The sequence below is a fragment of the Tamandua tetradactyla genome, chromosome 2, assembly GCF_023851605.1.
Source record: "Tamandua tetradactyla isolate mTamTet1 chromosome 2, mTamTet1.pri, whole genome shotgun sequence".
NCBI lineage: Eukaryota > Metazoa > Chordata > Mammalia > Pilosa > Myrmecophagidae > Tamandua > Tamandua tetradactyla.
In genome coordinates this window covers 110137206-110152930 of record NC_135328.1, presented here as the reverse complement: position 1 = coordinate 110152930, position 15725 = coordinate 110137206, and the positions used below count along the sequence as shown (strand labels likewise).

The window sequence follows — 15725 nt, the reverse complement described above, 5'->3', positions numbered from 1 at the left end:
TAACTGTAGTCTGCTCCATTCATAACGATTTTCGTGATTCCCATCTTTGGGTGTTTTACTAAGAGTCAGACAATCATGAACGCTGTCTTGAGGTGACACTTTTGATTATATTTGCAGAATATCAATGTATGTTATGAATCATATATATATGTTTGTATTTATGCAACAAGTGTATTTAAATGGCTTCTCAGTCAATGCATTACAGAAATCCATCAGATTTCTCCAAAAACCTTTCCAGTGTTCAAGAAGGAAGGTAGAATGCACACATACACATCCTATTCTGTCTCTCTCCACATACAGGTATAGACATAAATTGGTAAAATCCTCCTTGGACATCTTATACATGGAATCAATAAGATCTTTAAAATGAATGTCAACTTCTGACCAGACAAACGAAAGACCACACATACCAACTTCTTCGGTGACTGATTCCCTATTCAACTTTGAGAAACTCACCTTGCCCCTCTATATCTGTTTCCCACTCACTCCAAATGCATTCTAGCTACCCTCAACATATTAATGAGAGCCCAGATTTTCCTCATTGAGTGAAAATCTCTCTGGGGCTATGAGTGGACTCAAGGTGTAATTGAATGTCTAGTTCCGCAAGATTTGTAAGAGGGTTTGCTACCCGTATACATTACATGCATCCCACAGAAATGTGTTGTGAATTTTTAATATAGCTGCAGATGCTCCTGAAGCAGAGGGAGATGAAGGTTACAGTACAATTTATCTTACCTTTGGTTTGAGTCTTTCTAGGTTAAAGCACACACATACCTACAATAAGTTTAACTGCATTTGGCCATTGTTTTTCCTGTATTATTTTTTCTGCTTAACTATTATTTTTCCCCTCCTCCTCCTGTTTTTCCTTCTCTTCCTCCTTCATCCTCTAGAGATACTGAGCTCAATTTGCTCTGGGATACTGAACTCAGTTTATTCCTTATAATGGTAAATAGGATGCATAAATCATTTCTCAGTCATTATGCTGAACACAGATGTCAGAATTCTTAGCAGCTCTTCTCGCTTATCCTGAAGGGGAAAGAAGAGGTCAGTTGGCACCTTCCCTTATGCATAACAGCAATTGTAAGGTTAACCCTTACCTGAAATTCCTCTTACTCTTCTCCAAGAGTGCTTTTTATCATCATTCTCATTGTGGAATTTGTCCCCTACATTTGTCTACATAAACATATGTAATATCTCCAATCTCCTTCATATTTTTAATAGCAAAGTATCAAATTACAGTCAACTAGTGCCCTTTCAGGTGCACAGGGAGACCTACATCTATGCGGTATGAAGGATAATTTAGTTTTACAGACATTTCTTACTAAGAGAATCCGTCATAGACTTCTTTCATCTCTGAATCTCTATTGCCAAGATTAAACCTGATTCGCTGCTTTGGAAATAGATAAATAATAGAATAGATTTTTTTTTTTAAATCTTCAAAATTCTTTAACTCAATATGGATTTGAAAAACTTGGAGAGACAGAGATAAGAAGCAAACAACCCCCAATAGATAATATCTGTGTTTTTTTTCAGATTGACAGAACACAAAATTTATATTTATAACGCCATTCTATTCACCATAAAATGCTAGATGTTATCATGAGATGAGCTAAGAAAGTGTGAACAAAATGAAAGCTCACAAGGAGAATGCATATGTGAAAATTTGTTATTGTGTTCAAAGCTAGTTTAATTATGGTGTATTATGTTTTATTAAAGGCTCTTTCTGGGAATATGGATTTGGAATTTCCTTCTTGAATTTTCTATTTACTTCAGTAGGCCAAATGGAAAGTGTGGGATATAATCTTTTATGTCTCTGTTCCATAGTTAGCACATTTGTTCTGTTTTGCTGAGGAAGAACTAAAGGGATAATGTTACAGTGATAATGTAGGGATGACAGGGCCGGCCCTCTCTGGGAAGGCTGCAGCCTGGTTCAACTGAGTCTTTTAAAAGTTTTTGGGTTTACAGTAAATTCCATTATTATTTACTGAGACCTGCTATGAGCAGTGGCTAGAGGGGGACCTGAGAAGAATTAAGGTTGAACTGTGACTTAAATTGGCAATTGAGGCATCAAAAAAGAGCAATGGAAACACTAGCTAGAAGGGGAGTAAAGATGGAGAAAGCGTTTTTGGTTTACCTGAAATAGTATAAAAATATTCAGCCTTTCTCTAATTTAAAGTACTCTTACAAGCTTTTGAGAGAAAGGCTCTATGCAAAATTGAGTTTATGGTATACCTTAAAATAATTATATGATGCCTTTCCTTAAAGGTGCGAAATGTCACTGATTTTCACTTGGAAGGGGACAAATCGGGATAAAAGACAGGAATCTTTAGTTAGAGATTTTTTGTTGTTATTGGCCCCAGGAAATTTTTTATTCCTCTTTAGGTGTCAGGAAAAATGATTTTGAATAGGAGAACAAATCTGGAGCTGCCCTGTGTGATGCAGGGTGATTGGCTGAGTCCCTTCGTCTGTCTCATATTGACTGTATCTCCATCTTTGCCCTTCCAGCAAGAAGCTCGGAGCTGCCGTAGAAACACAAACCCCTCCTTACATTTCCAGCAGACCAGCTTCCATTTTTCATAGCACACCTAATTTGGAAAATAAGGCCATGATCCAAACTCTACTTTCAACATGGGCTGAGATGCAGACCTTGTATTTTTTCTAGCAAAGCTGCAACTACATTTCAAATTCTACCTTGCATGGAGGCCCTTTCAATACACACCTAAACAAATAAAGCAACTGGGGGATCTTTGGTTTCCTTTTTTTGTTTTGTTTTCTTTTCTTTTGATATTCCCTACCAAGGCCTTTTCTTGTTAATTTGTCAGCTTGTTGTTACTTAAAGCTGACTTCCACAGAGATGTGTGTATTTGCAGGTCGGCTTCATCAAACATTCATCGCTCAATACTGTGACAGCTGGTAGCAGACATACATACTCTTTCCTTGTTTGGTTTTCTGATAAAGCCTGTCAAGTGCTGGTTGACTATAACTGAATTTGTCACCCTCTCAGCAAGGTTATACCTCTCCTTACTATGAATTAAAACAATAAAATGGTATTTCTAACTCCTCTCTGCTACCCCCCTCCCAATTTGACAAACGAACACAAGAAAAGCTGGTTTTAGCCTTAAAACTAACATTTTAAGCCTAAAAATGTGAGAATCAGTTTTGTGAGAACACTGGCTCAGGAAATGATGGGAGACGCAGGAAAGGTCATAGCACCAGAGAACTGGGTGTGTGTGCAGTTCAAACTGAGCATTCGCAACCTGCCAGTTTGAACCACAAATCATTCTAATCAGATGTTTGGTATTCTGTGCACCCTTTCTGTGGACATTTTCAACTTTTTAAACTAGTTTATTGGCATAGTAAGGGCAGACGTCCAACAGAAAACTAATAAAATCTCTCTCCTATAGGATGTGCAACTGCTAAAGGTAAGAGCCTATAATGAATCTGGAGTGTGAATTTCACTTTGAGATAGAGCAAGGATATACAACATTTCAGTGGGCAAATTTACACTGATGCAACTAACGTACAGAGACCTGTGTGTAGGTTCTATCTGCATTGTATAGAAACTACATCATCTTTAGCTAGCTAGTTCAATTTCTCTAAACATCAATTTCTTTCTCTTTCCTTCCTTTCAGTCTTTCTTTTCTCTCTATCGCTCCCTCCCTCCTTCTTTCCCTTCCTCCTTCCCTTCTTCCATCCATTCATCCATCTATCTATACGAAATCATATTGATTTATTAATCCTCTAGTTCTGGTCTGTGGGGTCAAGACCTATCTCTTTACTGTTGTTGATTTTAATAAAAAGCTGAGAATTGGAGTTTCTTGCCTTCTGTCTTGCATAAACCATACCCACAATGCCTATGATTTCCATTTTCTTTTCTTTAAAGAGAACTCCTTACTTAACTAAATTTATGAAGGATGGCTCCTGCAGGCATTTTGAGTTTAGCTCCCTGATTTAGTTTAGTTTGGAGGTTCTGTTAATTTTCTCTTTCTTCATCTAGATATGTTGTGTATTGAAATGATATTAATCATTTCAATCCCAAAAGTATTGCAAACATGTTGACCACAATTAAAGTGTAACAAATTGAGAGCAACATGTTTCTTGTAACAAGTGACAATCATGCAACGATATGGTATTGACTGGCTCGATACCTGCCAGAGGGACACTCCCTTGATAAGGACATTGGAGTCCAGAATTTTGAGGCATAAAAACCCAGGGCAAACGCCACTTGGCTGAGCATTACGTCCAGACAAATTGACACCTGGACACCAGGGCACTCTGACTCCGGGTTCCAATGCCCATGCTGTGCCGTGAGTCTTTGGAAGCACCACCACCCGCATGTCAGCTTCAGAACCTTCACTGATGCTCCTGGGACCAGCTCTGAGACCACGTGTTGATGATACCTGCCTGCCTTGTGTTGGCTCTCAGGCGATGGGCTTTAGAGACTGTGGTATCCTCCACCTTTAAATGTGTTACGTGCCCTTGACCTGGTTATCGCATATGGGTTGTACTGGCAGCTTGCGATGAATCCAGCAAATAAATTGCATTGCCCTTCCAAACTATAGATGTGCTGAATCTGCTTTCCATTAGCTCAGGTCATTTTATGACCATTTTATGACACTTACATGACAAGGTTCTGGCTACGACGTATGTTCACCTTATGAAAATTAATTAAGCTGTACAATTATGGTTTGGGTGTGCTTTTGTGTAAATATGTTTTACTTTGAAATTTAAAAAGCCCAGAGTTTAAAGTAACTACTATGAAGCCAGAGGACAGACAGAACACTGTGGGTCAAAGCAGAAATCTGATGATCTAGGATTTGCGATGTGCATTGAAAAGGGGGCAGGATTTGGACAGGCAGGGAAGGAGCAGGAAGCCACTGGGTGAGTGGGCGTGGCACAAGGAAAAGGTGTACTGGGGAGAAAATAAGGAGATCAGTGGGCCTGGCAGAAAGACTACAAGACAAGATCATGGGCAAATAAGGAAGGGCAGTTTATATTAAATGAGTAACATAAAAGGGTAATAAAACTAAGAGGAAAAAAAAAAACAAATCTCAAGCAAATAGAAAAAAACTAAAAACCTTGCCCTCCAGGGAGTATTTCTTACTTCCTGGGGCTCACAAGAAAATACGTAACAGAAAAGCATGATATCAACTGAACACACATCAAATTTCTTGCCAGTTTTATTTCTTAAGTACAATTTTACTTTCGTAAGGAATTTGACACAAATGAAGTTTGAAAAGTTTTCCATTTATTATTTTGCTCATATTAAAATTTTTTCTTGAACTAAAAATGATTTTTATAACTGATAGGTGTCAAAATAACTTAAAATCATGTTATTGGGAAGTGAAAAATAAACAAAACAAAGGCAGCCAATGCTACTTGTTAGCTGGCATCAAACCCTAGAAACACAAATGGGGAGTTTTGTGCATTTGAAAATGGGGGAGGGTGATACTGAATGTGCTTTTGCTAACTTGACTAAAGCAACATTCATTTCCACAGATACCATATAATATAATCTGTACAGTCTCCAAAGAATTCAGAGCACTCCAAAATGGCTTACAAATTCCATACTTTTGTCACATGAGACAATTGATGCTATGAACGCAGCACCATATTGGTATGAAAACTGCCACTTACTGGGAGTATATTTGTAATATAAAGGGCTTTTCCCACATGAAAGCACATCTTTGACATTCAATTTCTCCTTAAATGTAGATGCATGGAGGGTCTCATGCGCTCTTCCCAGTTGAATTACTCTACATTGTATTTACTCAGGAAAATCCCAGTTGCTCTTCTTTTCTTTCCTCTCAAATTCCTGATAAAATATTGCCCTTCTACAATTTGCTCTGAAACTCTGAACTGCTGTTTGTCTTATATTCAAAATAGTTGTGCTTTCAGGGGGAAAATTCAAGGATTGATTATGATCCTGATTAATGAAGACCAAAAAGGTGGCTAATTTCTTCCTGGTAAATGCCTTTTTTATGAAAACATACTTTCTGGAACTGAATTATCCTGCTAATTGTATACATCAAATGACTCCCAGATGGTCGTATCTGACTTTCCACACTTGTTCACTTCTAGGACCATGTCTCCAACTGATGGCCTAACATCTACAAAAATGTTGGCTGAACACCTACTGTGTACAGCATGCTACAGTAGGATTTATACAAGATAACGCATAATAAATTATTGTTCTTGTCCTCAAAGATCTTGCAACCCACCACATAACTTTAAAAAATGCACTGCAGAATACAAAAGCAATATTGGTGCAGCAACCAGTAATTGTTGGGAGTCCAGACAATGACCAATAAATAAATGACATGGTATTCTGATCCTGAATATGCAATAGAGAAAAATGTAGCAAAGTAAGGGGGAGGGAAAATGGTGAGATTGGTGAGGTTTTTGATAAAGTGGTCAGGTAAATCCCCTTCAACAAGATAATATTTGAGTAGAACCTGTAAGAAGTTGGGGAGTACAAAATGTGGATATCTGGGGGAAGAGCATTCCAGGCAGAGGGAACAGGTAGTACAAAAACCCTGGAGGACCACTATAGGTGATTTGTTATGATATATTTTTAGTTAACCAATACCCATTTAAGTACTATACACTATATAATACCTATATAGTACTTAAAAGATGTTAGGCATTGTTCTACATGATTTTAAAATGCTGATTAATTTAATGCTTGGCATAACCCAGGGTTTCTCAACCTTGACACTACTCACATTTTGGGCGGGTCATTCTTTGTTGTGCGGTGATGGATGTTCAGCAACACCCTTGGCTTCTATCCACTAGATGCCGGTAGGACCTTCCAGTCTGTGACAACCCAAACTGTCTCCCAACGTTGCCAAATGCCCCCTCTGGGCAAAACAGTCTCCTGTTGAGAACCACTGAACCCTACATGTTGATAATGCTACGATCTTCAATTCCTAGACAAGGAAATACATGGAGAGAGAAAATAACCTTGCCAAGTAAGGCTGGTACATTGATCTGGGATTCAAAACCAAGCTTAATGGTTCCAGAATCCACACTGTTAACTACTACAGTTGCCTACTTTCTAGGCACAAAAATAAAGCCTAAAGTAGTCAAAGGGGGAAAAAAAAAACAACCCAATTAAAGACCAACCTATTTAAAAAATGGACAGTTATAGCACACATATAGATTGTGTAACCACAGATCAGTATTAAGAACTGTCTCATCACTCCTCTAAATCTCTTTATGATCACAACCTTCTGTGCAATTCTAATCTGTGGCAACTGCTGATCTCTTCTCCATCCCTTTAGTTTTCTTTTTGAGAATGTCATATAAATAGAATCATATACTATGTACATTTCTGAGACTGTCTTCTTTTACTCGGCTTAATGCCTTTAAGATTTATCTAGTTGTTGCATATATAAATGTTTGTTCTTTTATAGTGCTAAGAAATCCAATGAACAGTTGTACTATATTTTGTTTATTCACTCACCTGTTGAAGGCTACCAGTTTTTGGTGAGTATGAGCAGAGTTCCAACAAACATTTGTGTACAGTCAAACAGTTGTATGACTACAACTTTTCATTTCTCTAGGATAAATACACAAGGAGTTGGGTTGCTGACTCTTATGTTAAACTTAAGAAACTGACAAATTGTTTTCATGTGCTTTAGTTTCTTAACCCAAATGGAAGCTGACTATATATATTGTTCCTGCATTTTGCTTTTTTTTATTTCGTAGTGCTTCATGAGGATCATTCTGAAAATACCAGTATATTCAGATCTGTCTCAAATTTTTTTTAACATGGGCAGGCACCGGGAATCGAACCTGGGTCCTCTGGCATGGCAGGTGAGCATTCTTGCCTGCTGAGCCACCGTGGCCCGCCCCTGTCTCAAATTTTTAATTGTTAGAATTCTGTAGTTGCTGTTCTGTGTGTGCTTGTGTGTATGTGTGTTTTCTCCACTGATTCTCTTGTTCTCTAGGTACAAAATTATTGTGACAGTTACTCTTTTCCTCCCCTCAAAAGAATCATTTACTTTACTTTATTTCTCTTATTTTACTAATTTTTGGATGCTTTATTCTCTTATTTTTTAGTTTTAATTTGTTGAAAATTTTCCAATTTCTTGAAATCTCTTACTGAATCACATCTATTAATAAACATGAAAGTATAAATTATGTCCATGAGTACTTAAGTACATAAGTAACTTAGCTACCTACAGTTCATCAATTCTGATATGTATTGCTTTCGTTGTTATTTTCTAGGCATTATGCAATTTTAGTATTGATTTCCTATTTGACTGATGGTTGATTGAGAAGGTTCTTCCATTATTATGATTTCAATTATTATTAATATTATTATTTACTTCTAGGTATTAGGACATATATGGTATATATAAAACTTTAAAGAATAATGATTAAAAGAACACCTATTACCCTGAATTTAATAAAACATTATCAGTATCTTAAAAAGAATAAACAGACAAAAGACTTGAATGGACAGTTCTCCAAAGAAGATACACAAATGGCCATTAAGCACTTGAAAAAAATGCTCAGCAGCTTTAGCTACTAGAGAACTGCAAATTATAACCACAATTTCACACCTACTAGAATGGGTACTACTTAAAAAATGGAGAATATGTTTTGAAGAGGATAGAAAATTAAGATTACTTGTTTATTGTTGGTGAGAATGTAAAATGGTACAACTGCTGTGGAAAGCAGTTTTGGTGGTTCCTCAGAAAGGTATGTATAGAATTACCATATGACCTGGCAATCCCATTTCTAGGTGTACACCCAAAAGAATTGGATGTGAAAAGGTATTTACATACTGATATTCATAATAGCACTATGCACAATTACCAAAAGATGGACGTGAACATGGTGTCCATGAGCAGATAAATGTGGTATATACATGCAATGGAATATTAGTGAGCCATAAAAAGAAATGAAGTTCTCATAACTGCAATAATGTGGATGAACCTTGAAGACATCATATTGAGTGAAATAAGCTGGACAAAAAAGGACAAACATTGGATTATTGATAGGAAATAATTAGAATAAGCAAAATCGTAGAGTCAGGTACTAGATTACAGGCAATAGGAGCCAAAGTGATTGTTAGGAGAGGGGAGTTAATTCTAAATTGGCCAAAATTTCTGTTTGGAGTCTTGGAAATGTTGTGGTTATGGACGGTGGTATGGTAAGACAACATTGTCAATGTAATTAACACTACTGAAAAATATATTTAAATGCGGTTAAAAGGGAAAATTTTAGGTTGTATATATGTTACTACAATAAAAATTAACAAAACAAAACAAAACACCATAGGATTGTACAATACAAACAGTGAACCCTAAGTTAAAGTATGGACTATATTTAACAGTATATTTAGTAATAGTTTCCATCAATTTTAACAAAAGTACCACACTAATGCAATGTGTTAACAATAGGGAAAGCTGAACGTGTGTACGGAGTGTACAGGAACTCTTTAGTTACTACATGATTTTTCTGTAAACCTATAAATTCACTAATAAAAAATAGTTTAAAAAACGGAAAAGAAAAATGAAAATCAAAATTGCTTTTAAAAATGTCTGTATGTGGTAAGGCTTAGAGAAACCACCAAAGTTATAACTAAAAATATAAAGTGAAAAAATTCATTAAAGAAATTAAAATGTTAAATTAGAAAACATTCACTTAATTCAAAAGAATGTAGTAAAGGAAGAAAAGTAACATGAGGCATATAGAAAATAAAAAGTAAAATGGCAAATGTAAATCTAACAATATAAATAATATAGAAATAATTAAATGTGAAGGATTAAACAATCCTATCAAAAGGCAGAGATTGTCAGAATGGATTAGAAAGGATAAAAAGTTCCAACTTTATGATGTCTACAGGAGACACACCTTAGATTCAAAGACAAGATTGATATAAAAGGACAGAAAAAGATATATCATGTAAACACCAACCACAAAAAGTGGAGTGGCTATATTAGTACAGGTTGTTTCCTTGATATACCACGAAGTTATTTTAAATGAGATAGTACACAGTTATGGCTCAAGCTTGGGTTTTTGTTTTTGATATGTGCATTTTCCCCCATTCACTGTCCTTGATGGATGACATTTTCATTGGCAGTTCCCTGAGATAATTGCCAAATTTTTCTCAACTTCTTTTTATGAAACTCTCATTCCTTTGAGAGTCCAGGATTTATGCATAGGTAGTATCATCAGTGCCTTGCCTTGCAGAGCCAGAGGCCAAGATTTTTGTCTTGGAATATTTACAATCCTAGCCCTCAGATTCTTGGGTTTATATCCAAGTAAAGTTCCCATATGGAACATGCTGACAACAGTTTCTGCTTTCTTTGGCTTTCGGTTCTCTATTTCTAGTTCATGGACATTTATTTTACTTTCTTCCTTTTGAGCATGGCTGTGGATTTACAAAAACATTTTTTGTGTGCTCCCTTTTATCTTTTTCCCTCCTCCTCCACCCAAGGATGAAATGAGGTAGTTACTGCCTTTTTCATGCTGCTTGATCCTTTGTATTTTTCTCTTTTGTGGAATATAATTATACTTCATAGAATTATATGCTGATTATCCTTGTATACTATGAGTTATTTGAGGCCATCTCTTACTCTCCTTTATTCTTTGGCCCATTGCTTGAACATAGGAAGCACTCAACAAATATTTGTTACCCAATGAGTGAAATTCTTACCATTTTTCATTTAAATAAGAAAACAGTCTACTGTGAGTATTTAATTATACAGAAAGTGAACATTTGGATCCATCAAGTCTTCATATTAAAAAACAGCAAAAAATGGGCTAGTCCTTTTTTTAAATTAAAAAAAATATGACAGCAGAGAAATACAAACATTTTTAACATATGATCATTCCATTTTAGTATATAATCAGTAATTCACAATATCATCACATAGTTACGTGTTCACCATCATGATCATTTCTTAAAACATTTGCATCAGTTCAGAAAAAGAAATAAAAAGACAACAGAAAAAAATTCATACATACCATACCCTTTACCCCTCTCTTCCTTTTTTTAAATTTATTTATTTTTTATTTATGATACATAACCATACAAACACAAACATTCTTATCATATAATCATTCCATTCTTGTTATATAATCAATAACTCACACTATCATCACATAGTTGTATATTCATCATCATGATAATTTCTTAGAACATCTGCATCAATTCAGAAAAAGCAATAAAAAGAAGACAGAAAAAAATTCATACCTACCATACCCCTTACCCCTCCCCTTCACCAATCACCAGCATTTCAATCTACTAAATTTATTTTAACATTTGTTCCCCCATTGCTTATTTATTTTTAATCCATATGTTTTCCTTGTCCGTCGATAAGGTAGACAAAAGGAGCATCAGACACAAGGCTCTCACAACCACACAGTCACACTGCTAGAGCCATATCATCTTACAATTATCCTCAAGAAACATGGCCACTGGAGCATAGCTCCACATTTTCAGGCAGTTCCCTCCAGCCTCTCCATTACATCTTGACTAACAAGGTGATATCTATTTAATGTGTAAGTATAACCTCCAGGATAATCTCTCACTCTGTTTGGAATCCCTCAGCCACTGACACTTGATTTTGTCTCATTTTGTTCTTTGTCTCCCCTCCCCCAGCTGAGAAGATTTTCTCAATCAAAATGCGTTGGTTCTTGGTGTAGAATTTAGAGACTGAGTTTTCTTCATGTTGGTTTGTCAACTCAATCTGCTTCCATTTTACTGGGAAATTGGCTTCTTCCTGAATCAGCAAGTGATTTAGACATTATAAAAATAATACTAGTGGAAATTAATAATGATTTCTATCTTTTTGTGCAAGAGGACATATCTATTTTTGTCTGAAATTTGGAGAACAGTTTGACCCATGCTGAAATTTGGAGAAAAGGGCATGGCAAGCATTGTATGTTCTGTAGGAATTGTTCTATGCTGAGTTTTACTGCGTCTCACATACACATACACACAAACACACACATATATATGTATATAATTGCATATATGCATGCATATACATTGTTACCTCTATATTTCCCTCATTTAAAGAGATTGTGAAAGAATTCTTAGATTCCTGTGACTGTCACAGGTGACCAATCATATCAGTTCTGATCTGAACACCGTTGCTTGGATTATGTTTTTCTGTTGCATGGTAGTGCCAAATTAGCAGGCTGCAGAAGTGAATCATAGCACCGAATGCCAATTTGACAACCTTGAAGATGAGTAGCATTATCCTATCTCTTCCTTCCCAGCAGCTTGGGTCAGAGTTTTTGAACTGCTGCATGCTCCAAAATTACTTATCCCTTGAATAAGTGGTGGTGTCCAGCATTTGGTCCTTAGCAGATCCTCCTTGTCCCCAAATGGCCCTCATCATTCTTCAGTAGCTTTCAGTGACCTTGTAATTGGCTGAAATCCTGAGTTTTCCTCACTCATTTTTCCTTTTTCCCTGGCCCGTTGCTTAAACATGGTAAGCACTCAATAAACTTTTTGCCCAATCAATGATTCAAGATATAAGGAAAATAAAGAAATATATTGCATGACACTATGTGATAACTTGTAAATTTTCCATAATATGTTATGTAATATGGGGTAAAGGAAATAGCACTTGGACTAGGAAGCAGGAAACCCAGTCTCTAGCCTCTAGTTAGCCATGCGATTGACCTTGGACAGGTTGTCCAATCTTTTAGGTCTGAGTTTTCTCGTCTCTAAAATTTTAAATTTGGACTAAATGATTTCTATGATGCATTGAGATCAAACACCCTGTATTCTAAAAGCAATGCAATGAATTCAATAGCTATTACTATAAATTAGATAATATAAAACAGTGCCTGAGAGAGGCTCTCTCTCTGTAATTTGTCATATAGTTAAATTGAAGCAGTTATATTTTTAAATCGCCCTCTAGATGTTCTTACTATAAATTTTGGGGTCTTGGGTAAATCTGGGCCCTCCCAAGCTTCCAGCCATCTCACCATGCTGACATGTGGCTCAAAGCATTTAAACATGGTGTTAGTCCTCTCTTAGTAGTGGTAGCTGTTAAGTTTGTAACAGTAGAGTTGTGATTAAATACTGGCATCCTGAGAAACTGTGGTGGGGTAGAAAAGCGGCAGGGGCAGTTAATAATGCCACACAGGGAGTTTGTCTCTGCACCGCACAATTAGGGGAATTCACTAAGTAGGAAATAAGCTTACTCAAGACACTGTTTAAAAATCATTTTGAAATACGTCCCCCAGAGAAGGTAATTTAGAGTAGATAAACAAAGATGTATACTTATTCCTAGATATAACAAGTAGAGAAAAATACTGTAACCTATAATTAGCGTCAAGAAGTGAGACACGAAGGGCCTATGGCAGCCCATCCCACATAGGATAAAGGCAATATGGGTCACATAGGACAAGCCCAAAGACTAGCCTTGTAGCTTCCCTGTAAATCCAGAGCCAAGATCAAAAGAAAGTAAATAAATCTCAGCAAATGAGAAACAGAGAACTGAAAGCCAAAACCTCACACAGAAACTGATGGCAGCTTGACGCATCTGGGAACTGAACTTAGATGTGGGTCCAAAACACTGGGGATTGGGATTTAAATATTTATTAAAAAGTTAAAAAAAACAAACAAACTAAAGGCATTAGATATTGCAGAAAACAGTATCCGATATTTAAAGTAAAATCCAGATATTCTTCAACAACTTAGGAGGGGAAAAGAAAACAAGAGATTTACAAGATACGGGAAAAGTATCAGAGACAAGATACTCTGTGAATTATAATAGGAATTTCAGCAGGAAAGATTGAAGAGAAGAAATATCCCGAGACAGAACAGAAAATTTTTCTTCCTAAGTTAAAGAACCTGATGAGTTTAAAATAAAAGGGCTCACTGAGTGACAGGCCAAATGAAGATTTATAACTAGATAAATCTTTATGAATTTTTTTGACTGTCAATATGAAAGGAAAAATATCTTATGAATATCCAAAAAAAAAAAAAAGAAAGAGTCACCAATAAAGAAAAACGGTGCTATTGACAGCATGCTTCTGTGTAACCCAAAATGCCAGAAAATGACTTAGGAATATCTATGGAATTATAGCATAAAAATATTGTTGCAATAAAACTTTGTATCCAGTACATTTATCCTTCATGTTTGAGGGAAAGAATAAAAGATTCCCCAATTCTGCAAATACTAAAAATAGGGAAACACAAGTAACATTCCTGAAAACAAAACTGAGAAATTAGTATAGGCAATCAAAAAATGAAATAAATCTATAAAAACCTAAATAATATAGACGACATGGCCTTAAAAATTGCTAAGCAAGAATACTTGCCATGACACTTACAGATGTCAAGATAATTTAGTTATGAAACTTATATAATGTCAATGTCAGTTTTGGAAAGAGAATATACACATACCTAGGGGGCTTAATTTGGGCTTAAAATGTAAGATAACTTTAATGACAAAGTAGTGGTGGGTAGAAAGATAGAGAAACCATAAACATTTGGGAGAGTATCAGGGATCCAGGATGGTCATTGAATTGGGGTGAAGACCTGGTATACTGCTTCCCATCCCATCATTTGCATCATCTTACTCCACCCTATGAAGGACTGAGAATCAGCGCTAATAAACCAGTACCCAAGTACCTCATCCACTGGGTACAGAAATTAGTGAGTTCTGACTCCTCATGATGCCTTAATCATGATTAAACTGAACTTTGATCGATCTGAATATTAACTGGATAAACTGGATAATAAATAGTTACTGGAGGGTAGGCCATGGTGGCTCAGCAGGCAGAGTTCTTGCCTGCCATACCAGAGACCCGGGGTCAATTCCTGGTGCCTGCTATGAAAAAAAAAAAAAAAAAAAAATTAGTGGAGTTTCATTTTGATAGTGAATTAGCATTATCTCTGACCTTTTGCTCAGTATTACCCTTACCAATCTTGAAGTAGTTACATACATAAGATGTACATATGTAAATACATGCATAATGCATAAACATAAATATATACATGTACATAAGAGGTGAACACACAAATAAATAAGAAGGTCCATGTTCAAGTTTGCTAGCTGCCGGAATGCAATATACCAAAAACGGAATGGCTTTTAACAAGGGGAATTTAATAAGTTGCAAGTTTACAGTTCTAAGGGCGAGAAAATGTCCCAATTAAAACAAGTCTATAGAAATGTCCAATCAAAGGCATCCAGGGAAAGATACCTTGGTTCAAGAAGGCCGATGAAGTTCAGGGTCTCTCTCTCAAGTGAGATGGCACATGGTGAACACAGTCAGGGCTTCTCTCTCGGCTGGAAGGGCACATGGCGAATACGGTGTCATCTGCTAGCTTTGCCTCCTGGCTTCCTATTTCATGAAGCTCCCCGGGAGGCGTGTTCCTTCTTCATCTCCAAAGGTCGCTGGCTGGTGGACTCTCTGCTTCGTGGTGCTGCAGCATTCTCTGCTCTCTCTGAATCTCTCTGAATCTCTCTGAATCTCCAAGATGTTTCCTCTTTTATAGGACTTCAGAAACTAATCAAGACCCACTCAAATGGGTGGAGACATGTCATCCCCTAATCCAGTTTAACAACCATTCTTAACTAAATCACATCAACCAGGGAGATGATCTCATTACAGTTTCAAATATACAGTATTGAATAGGGATCATTCTACCTTTAAGAAATGAGATTTATATTAAAACATGGCTTTTCTTAGGGGGCATACTTCCTTTCAAACCAGCACAGTCCAAAACAAAGGAATAAACA

General features: G+C 36.3%; 1 long non-coding RNA gene across 3 annotated transcripts in view; it reads left to right on the top strand.

Annotated features, from left to right (window-relative positions):
• Window positions 1–15725, top strand: part of LOC143661426 (uncharacterized) — a 72433-nt gene that overhangs the window by 4790 nt on the left and 51918 nt on the right. The window contains exon 3 of one of the 3 annotated variants that reach the window (XR_013164577.1): window positions 2506–2735. The exons of the other annotated variants lie outside the window; for them this stretch is intronic. This is a non-coding gene — a long non-coding RNA (uncharacterized LOC143661426). Of the gene's footprint in view, window positions 1–2505; window positions 2736–15725 lie in introns of those variants that run through there. 3 annotated transcript variants of the gene reach the window in all.